The sequence below is a fragment of the Lepisosteus platostomus genome, chromosome 7 (genome assembly GCF_059453375.1).
Source record: "Lepisosteus platostomus isolate fLepPlt1 chromosome 7, fLepPlt1.hap1, whole genome shotgun sequence".
Classification (NCBI taxonomy): domain Eukaryota; kingdom Metazoa; phylum Chordata; class Actinopteri; order Semionotiformes; family Lepisosteidae; genus Lepisosteus; species Lepisosteus platostomus.
Window position 1 is genome coordinate 1,262,971 of NC_142617.1, and position 8,926 is coordinate 1,271,896.

At 39.2% G+C, this 8,926-nt stretch overlaps 1 long non-coding RNA gene across 1 annotated transcript; it reads right to left on the reverse strand.

The window, feature by feature from the left end:
• Positions 1 to 724: 724 nt before the first annotated feature.
• On the reverse strand, positions 725 to 3,940 carry LOC148657742 (uncharacterized). The gene is made up of 2 exons (XR_015940526.1): positions 3,577 to 3,940; positions 725 to 2,084 (listed from the first exon to the last, which is right to left on the reverse strand). It is a non-coding gene; the product is annotated as an uncharacterized LOC148657742 (long non-coding RNA).
• Between the last annotated feature and the right edge of the window lie 4,986 nt (positions 3,941 to 8,926).

The following is an 8,926-nucleotide window of genomic DNA, read 5'->3' on the forward strand; positions in this document are numbered from 1 at the left end:
TCACACAGTCTCTTTTTTCATAGTTACGGCACATATTGTAGCTGTTTTTCCCTGCAAAAAGAAATAAGTAAACCCCTCTCATCTTTAGGTATACAGTATCTAGCTTTTACAAACAGGTCAGGCAATGCTTGAATAAAACTGTGCTTGCATCTTGAGAACCTTGTAGTCAGAGGGCTTTCTCCAGTCTTCCCTATATCCATGAAGACGTCTTCTAGCTCCTCTTCTGCAGGAGTGCACTGCCTTCTGAGACACGTACTGTATTTCTCTGTAGAAAAGGACCCGAACTGGAGCTACACAAAGCACTGTTCAAACCCTTCAGCAATGAATCAGTCTTATCCACAGGAAGGGTGCATCTGAAGTAAGGGCCTGTCTGGACACTCTCAAATGAATGTTCCCAACTGCAGATGGACCAGGTGTGGACAGACTGGGGAGCTACAGCCTGCAGGGTCACTGTGCTCCAGGTGGGGACAGACTGGGCCCGCAGGGAGCCACCCCTCAGCTGGTCAGCAGTGATCATGTGCTCAGACTGGAAACTCCCTCTCCAGCTGCGCGTTACTGAACGCCACTGCGCTTGGTGCTCGGGACACTGCTACTGAATTACCTGGCCTTTTTGGTGTGGTCTATAATTCATTTGAGCAATCTGAAATTGCTGAACTCCTGTCTTGTGTCATTATTATGTAAAGACATAGAATGTGTACTTTTGACATTATATCAGGACAGTGAATGAAGGAATAGGAGGACAAAACAGTTTTTTTCTTTCAGTAGTGTTTGATAGACTGATGTCTATCATCACAGACTGATGTGCAGTATCAGATGCTGAAGGCACATGTCTAGGAGAGTTTAAACACTTGATTCTGCCCAAAGTAAGAAGCAGAAGGCAGCGTGAACAGTGATGTGGATGTCAGTACATTGCTGAACAATTGTAAGCACAGTTAGCTCTGCATCCAGAACCTATCATTCTGACACTTATAGATCCTTCATGTCTGCAGGTGACTGTTGGCCATTCATGCACAATACTTTTAAACGTGCTGTTAACACAAAGGGAACACCAGGCCCAAATCTACAGACTCCAGAAACAATATTTAAAGCAGACACTGGGAACCCAATCCTATGATGTTGTGTTGTTGTAGTTACAGGGGGGAAAAAAGTGCAAGCTGAAAGAGTTGGCAAATGTTTTATGATTACAGCCCAGTAAATGTTTTATAAGCTCACTGCATTGCTGGCAGCTCAGAGCTGGAACTGAGAGCAGGGTTTCTCGCTCAATTGCTTGGTTTAGAGAGAGCAGGTGTGACCTATAGTTTTAATAGTTGTGACAATAAATTTATCAGGCTCAATTGGGTGTTATATCACAGCATGCTCAAACTGAGTGTCAGCTTTAATGAGAAGGATATCTTAAACACTAATTTAGATCAATATCAATACTGAGCAGAGACCTAACAGGTGACATGTAATGTAGACAAATGCATACTATTACATGTGAACTATACTGCATATACAGAATGGGAATCACTGAGCTAGAAGAGGCTACTTCAATAAAAACTTTGGTCTTTATGCTGACACATTTATATCCTATAGATAATGTGGCAAAGTAATAAAAAAATCAAGATAAATGTAAAGACATGAGATAAAGAGCTTCAGTGTGTGTGTGCAAAGGACTACCGGCGAAGGTGTCTCGTGTGGAGTGATTTTCAAATGTTTCTGTCAGACACTGTCGTGAGCAGGGCTATCAGTGTCATGGGAATTAACAATATTTTTACCGCTAGAATAAAACAGCCAACAACCACGTCAATGGTAAATATAAATATTTACAATATGACTTTTCCTTATTAAAACCCAAGAACATCTTCTCCCTAAATGTAACAGTGAATACATCGCTCCCTATATATACACATTTTCATTGCAGTTCACAGAACGAAATCCTCACCAGTTGGTCTGCTTCCAAAGCAACAAGACGTTATAATAAATATATTCATGTACTTTCTGTCCTTGTGCCACCGCCCCACGAGCATCCTCGAGCTCTCATCTGAAGGTCGACGCCAGATGACGTTTTTCTTCTGGAGTGTCAAGCTGAGAAAGCGCCTGCTCTAGAAATACAAGGGTTCCCTCAGCCCATGTCAGAAAAAATAAATACAAAACCTCAAATCACAACCGTGCCACAGACACACAGTAACTCTGAAAAACAGGCAGGTTGAGTCAAAACACGCTCGAAAGAAAAGAGAAACACTTCCAATTATCATTTACACCTCTCACAGAGTCCCCCCCCCCAACACCGAATATCTTTCAATCACATAAAAAGAGAGAGACGCGTCAGACGGATTTATCGCCTGTGTGACTAGGATGCACACCGTTTGAACTATTTATCTTTTAATTTGTATCGATAGAAAATGTGTCAGTTTTTTCTTGTGGTAAAGCCGGTTGTTATTCACACAGTTACAAGACACATTGAGGGCAGTTTGAGTGATTTTCTTTTTTCCTGGTGGTGAAACAAAACTCTTATCATCTCCCCTCAAAAGTTCTGCTTGTCTGTTAATGCATTCCCATAATGAAAAAATCAGGTCTGCGCAGCAGAAAGATAAGCAAAAGCACAGCGATTAGATTCCCACCAGATATCAGACGCTACCCTATCAAATCTCACACTTTTAAAAACTTTTGACAAGCCACACACTGGAACATTATAATGAGAATAAACTCGGTGGTTCTTTTTTGGAAGTTTTATTTTTAAGATGAAAGGTCATAGATTTTGTCTTAATTGCAGGGAACTTACGAAACCTGAGTGTTTTTGACATTCTAAACCAGACACCTGCGGAACACGCGGGACAGAGCGAATTAAGACGCGCATATACCGTACAGTATACAGTATATAGGATAGGACACTGATCAGTTCAGTGACGACTACATGGAGGGAGATAAGGCATACAAGTGAGACAACAGCTATTTGCAAAAATAGTGTGTTGTTTTTAACATGGAATCGCTGACATTTGGTCTTACATGCCCGTGTTGGGTCCATGATCTGTACAGGAAAAAGAGCCGAGATACAGCCTCTGAGAAAAGAAGTCAGGGTACCAAAAGCTGATCAATCACGGTAGCACCCCTGGGGTCCCCACATAATATAATACATTCTCGCACGATGGATTTACTCCTAAAATGATATTGTTTAGCAACACTGGGCTTCTTCGGCCACGATAAAACCCGTTGAGTTTGTGAGAAAAACACGTCACGTATTTATGGAAATAAACTAGTAAAGGACTAGAGGCACCGGTAACGGCGCTCGTTGAGACACAGTGGTTGTCATTTTATGTTGCACACTGGAAAGTCAATGCTGAAGTTTTTGTGTCAATTATTACTCCTACAGGTTAGACCTGTCAGGAAGCCAAAAACCAAGTAGTGAATAACAATGAGTAGCTCTAGCCAGGAAAACCCTAATTCTGAGCACCGGGAAGAGTGTGAGGCAGCATTAAATAGGCTGAGGAAAAGAGCTAATTGGGAACCGTGTTGAAATGTGAGGGGATGCCGATTCCTCCGGGGGTCGTGGAGTAACAGTACGAGCCGAGGCTCGGGTAACACGTGTGCACTTACCCAGTGAGTTCTGCGTGATGTCGTACTACGGTCCTGCATTGACTTGATGTGCCCCGTTTTCCTAACTTCTGCTTCAAACCTGTGTCGGGACCGTCTCACGTTTCTACATTCCTTTTCAGGAAAGCATCGGGAAAGTTCGACCGTCCGGCGTTCAGTGTTTGCGTTGAAAAGCCCCGAAAACCCATTTGTGTTTCATTCTGACCCGACGCCACAAAAGGAAAAAACAATCGTCAGTCTTCTTGTTTAAATGGAGTTTATATAACGAAAGTTCGGGAGGGACGACAACAAACCACGCTCAATCGGTCCCAGCCGTCAGTAATCAGCAATCACTCCCTTCACCCTTCCTCCACCGAACGCTATAATACCAACGTGATATCCCTCTCCCTTGCCTGCGACTTTTGTATCCTCTGCAGTGACCCCTTGGTTACCCAGCAGGAGGCCGGCCCTCACCCAAGCCGGTTAAGCCAAATATTGTCTCCATAATAGTTCATTACGCTTTGATCTTGGGCATTGCCATTCTTAGTTAATTCTTGTTTAAGCAGAAAGGGGAGAACAAGTCACCCTTTCTATCTACCATATCTGTTTGCTGTTAGCTTCTTGTTCTAGCTCCATGCTGAACATGTTAATTTACCTACTGTGCTTTCCACGGATATATAACACTGCTGGGACTGCTTCATCAGTGTTCAACCAACTGCTTATTAACATTATTTCTGCAAACGGTGCAAATCAGAGTCTTTACATGAGCCGGGAAATACGGAAGTCATGAATTTGTAGCCCCGAAGGAATATAGGTAATCAGAAGTAAGAGAAATGCATCCTTCGTATTGACGCAAGAAGGTTTAATGGTCATGTTGGATCTGCGGTCTGGATCTGCCAAGGGGATTTTAGCTGAAAATCAATCACATTCATTGTTTCAAAACAGACAAGAGTTTGATTATGTGCTTTTAGTGCAGTATTGCAAAAATGCAAAGAAAGTTTTGCTGAACAATTATGCCCGAAAGCTATCACATTTCCTCCCATATTAAAAATTATCTAAGAAGAATATGGAAATACAGGATTTGCATTGAATGGATTTCTCGTACTCTTTGTTAAAAGTAAGGCAAAGTAAAAATAAACTAATTGCTAGTATCCCTGACAGGTAATAATATATTTAAATTTCTTAAGAAATTCATTCTTAAAATGAAATGCACATTTAAATCTAAAACAACTTGCCTACCTATAAAAGTATTTACATTTTTTCCTTTTGGATTTGAGAATTGGAGTGCTGCAGTTTGAAGTTTTCATTCTCTGAAGAAACGGGTGTAAAACTACAACTTGTGAATAAAACAGTTTGACCACCTTATGCAGCCTAAATTTCTAAATAGCATCAACATCATACACCTTCCAGTGAAGCTTGACGTCCTGCACAGTTCTCGAGGGGCCCCTTGTGCTCTTGATACACATCCCACAGAGGTTGTGAAATAGGGAATGATTTGCTGACAAATTGAAATGAACAATGAAAAAACAAACTGGCAGTCGCAACATGTCAAGAAACATATGGTACAAACTCTGCTTGTAATTTTAATGTCTTTTATTAGGCCTCAGTGGGAAAAGAGGCTATAAAGCCATGCACACTGTTTTGTTCTCATCCAGATGTGTGTAGATGCCACTGTACTGTACATCTGTGGCTGAGGCATGTGTGGGATCTGAACCAGACATGAACTGTAAATTTCTGACCTCAACCATAGCAAAGCTGTTTATCGCGAAATAAGAATGTATTTTATACTGTTTATATATATTGTATATCCATTCAAATACTGTGTGTGAAATTTATAAACTATTTGTAATGTTGTATTAGTCAGTTCCTGTAAGCCTATTGTTTTCAGTGTAATATTGCACGTGGAGTGATTTTGCTTCATTGCCAATAGAAAGGAAGAAGATTCAATGAACTTTAAGCCTGTAAGCTACACAGACTCTCTTATAGTTTAGGTGTTTGTCTTCATTCTTCAGCTATACAAATATATTTAGAGTTTTATAAAGAAATAAATGAAGCTCTGTGATGTAATTAAATACCTCTGCCAAATAGTGCCAAATCAACTGAGTGATAGAGCGTAGTTAGAGCTCTCTTACAGCTCTCACACTGTTTTCATTTTTGTCATCCGGAAAATGGATGGAGTTGGCTGAGTATCAGCTCATGGTACAAGTTCAGCTGCACTCAGTGATGTTGCCCAGGTCATAACTTCCATTCGGTTCAGAGATGCTATGAATCAATGACATGCTGATACTTCCTTCTATATTACAATGAGTCCCTGATTGTGAGTTCAAATGAATGCTGTCATTCTATTATTTTCTCTTCAGCAGCTGGTTTTGATGGGACATTAGATCAGAGTCTCCTGCTTTGCATGTGCTCAAGGTTGTCAAATGTAATTTAATCATTTTACAAGCTTATCGGTTGGAACAATGATTATATCCTGAGTGCTTTTTTCCCCTTTATGCAGCAGTTTGAAAGGAGCCGTGATGTCCTGGCACAGGAATGTATGGGCAGGTGATGCATGTGTTCATAATTCTTGCATGGAATCTGTTGCACCAAGACGTTTCTCTTTAAGACGGTTTGACACTTCCTCTCTCCAGTGATAGCACAGTGGCAATAAGCGTGATCTTTATTTTATTCATTACTTGCCTTCCAGCTCTTTTTCAATTTTTTGAAGAAAATTCTCATCAGGTGACATAAAAAACGTATGACAATTAGCCTTGTCTGGAAAAGTTCAAAGCCCCATGAACACAGAATAGCTGTTGGAGTTTTTTTGTAGTTGATGTTGGTTACAGTACAGCCAAGAAAGTATAAGATAGAGTATATAGATAAAGAATGTGTTCAACATTTTTGCAACTGGACCATAAGTAGGACTGGAAACACAAAATGGAGTTAAAAAATGAACGTCCTTAGAATTATGATCATCTCCTAGCAATCTCCTCCTCTCAGATATCAATAGGAGATAATTATAGAGGTATTTATAAGATATACATACAGAACATTCGATGTTCATTCCCAGTGTTGCATTATCTCCCTTTACCAACCCACTGGCATAAAGTCTCATCTCACGAGGAAAGTTCAACTACCTCATTATTTGAGGCCCAAAGAGAGCTAAAGCCAAAGTATGTTCTTAAAACGCATGATCTTTTTTAAAAAGTACAGTTTTGGAAGCAGTCCAAGCATTATTTGTTTGGCTATTGTCTTTATCCCCATAATTATCATCATGGTCACAATAATGAAAGCAATCAAAGCTGTTATGACCTTTTTATGAAAATAATGGCAATACAGTAACTAGTTTTATTCATAACTCAAAAGAAGAACAATGTTCTTGCAAATTCAATACTTTTTTTTACTGTGTGAAATTGGGATTATTGATTGTCAGAATAAATTGATGACTGCTTCTCCCGTTATAATTTAGAAAATAGCATCACCTTATGTGCTTAAAGATGTATTTAACAAAATGAAAGTGTAAACATTCATATTCACGAACAAAAAAAAAACAATTAATTTCTTTGTGCTTCTTCTACAGTGATTACACTGACATTATGGAATGCTTTAGTTACACTCTTTCTTGGAAACAAAACTCTAGATTAAATTATGGTAGGATGCAGCAATTTACTTATCACTAGGTAGCAAGTGTGAAAGTGTGGCTGATGGTATTTATTAAACAGTGGCCATCAAAAATGTGCATAGAGTAGCAATACCTGTTTAGTAAGGCTCTTTATAGAAATATAATTTTGCTGTAGGTTTTCTTGAAGAATGGATCGGCGTTGTTATAATGATACAAGCAAATAAGCATGATACCACTGATTCATCTGTGAAATCAGATATTGCACTAATGCAACACAGTTGCCTTTGTGTACGTACAAAGAGAAAATCTTAATTGCAGTCTTTTCAAAGCAATTTCACAGAAATCGTACCATCACAGAACAATTTGTAAGAACAAACTGTGATATTAAATGAAGGGGAAAATTAAATATTTTGGAAAGTAAGTTTTTGAACACAAATCTGCATTACGTCTGGTACAGTGGGTGCCATTTCAGTCCTTTTTCAGTGGGATACATTTGGCTCATTATTTCAAACTTATGGCAAAAATGAAGACACTCTCAGAACTTAAAAGCCATCAAAGTATGAGTACTAGATTATCTTGCAGACACTATGGGGAAATAAAGAGAAGTGTTGTGGTCTGAAAAGCTATGCCACCATGATGTGGAAGCCAATACCCTAGCTTCTTTAGATTATCACGAGGTGACGTGTTCTACAAAAAAGTAAAATCAGTGTTGCCTTGTGCTGCGAACAGAACAGTGATCTACAATGATCTCACTTGAATCTCAAAGCATGTTTACTGTTCTGGAGATATTATTCACAGAAGATGTTATCAAAGACTGATTGAGGTAAATGGACTAGAATTCATTTATAAAATTCTAATCAAACACACTGAAGGAAATATGAAAAATTTTGGAGTCCACTCAGGTGTCAGATGTGGATGGTATCCTGGTTCTGTAATCACAATTTGGCAGGAAGGAATGAAACCACAGTCCAATCAGCACCAGATACACCAGAAAACAAGAAGGCAAAGAAAAAAAAGCCTTTGGATTCCCAAACTGCAAATAGCTGATGTGCTAGGTGATATTGTAATTATAGCACAAGTGTGTTAGTCACACTGCAATAACACACTTTGTTACAGATCGAGAGCTACGGATCACAGCTGAAGGGAAATCTATCCATCATCATGTCAGCTTCTAGATTAAAAGGTATAATTTTACACTGTGAAGTGATAGATGGTTTCAAAGCAGTTCTTTAGGTTGCCATTCGCCCGCAAGCGTAGCATAACCAAAGCAATTAATATGTATTATAATTGAGCAGAGCTTTTGGAGTATCTAAGTCATTTTGGATACTTTTGTAGCAGTGGAGAATCTCCCAGTGTGTCAGAAAAACTGACTGATTATGTAATTGCTTGGACTGTGATTGTTTGCTGGAGTAATGCTGATTTTCCCATCCAATGAGAAAATCATACACTTATGAAGGAATAGGTTAATAACAATAAAAGTCAAAGTGTACAGCTGATGTAGACATGTTCAGGTCGTACTGATTGTCGTAGCTGTTCAGCTGAAAATAGTGTAGAAGAAATAAAATATGAGAAAAGAAGGCACTGAAAAAACTAGATAGCACCTGCAGTCTGTGATAAAGAAGGTACACTCACTATCTACTGTACCTAACCACATTGAATACATAACTAGAAGAACGACTTCCCCTTTATTTAACCTGCTGTTTAAATTACAAAAATACCAAAAACAAAGACATACTGCAATATCAAACAATTTAACACAGAGGCAGTGTG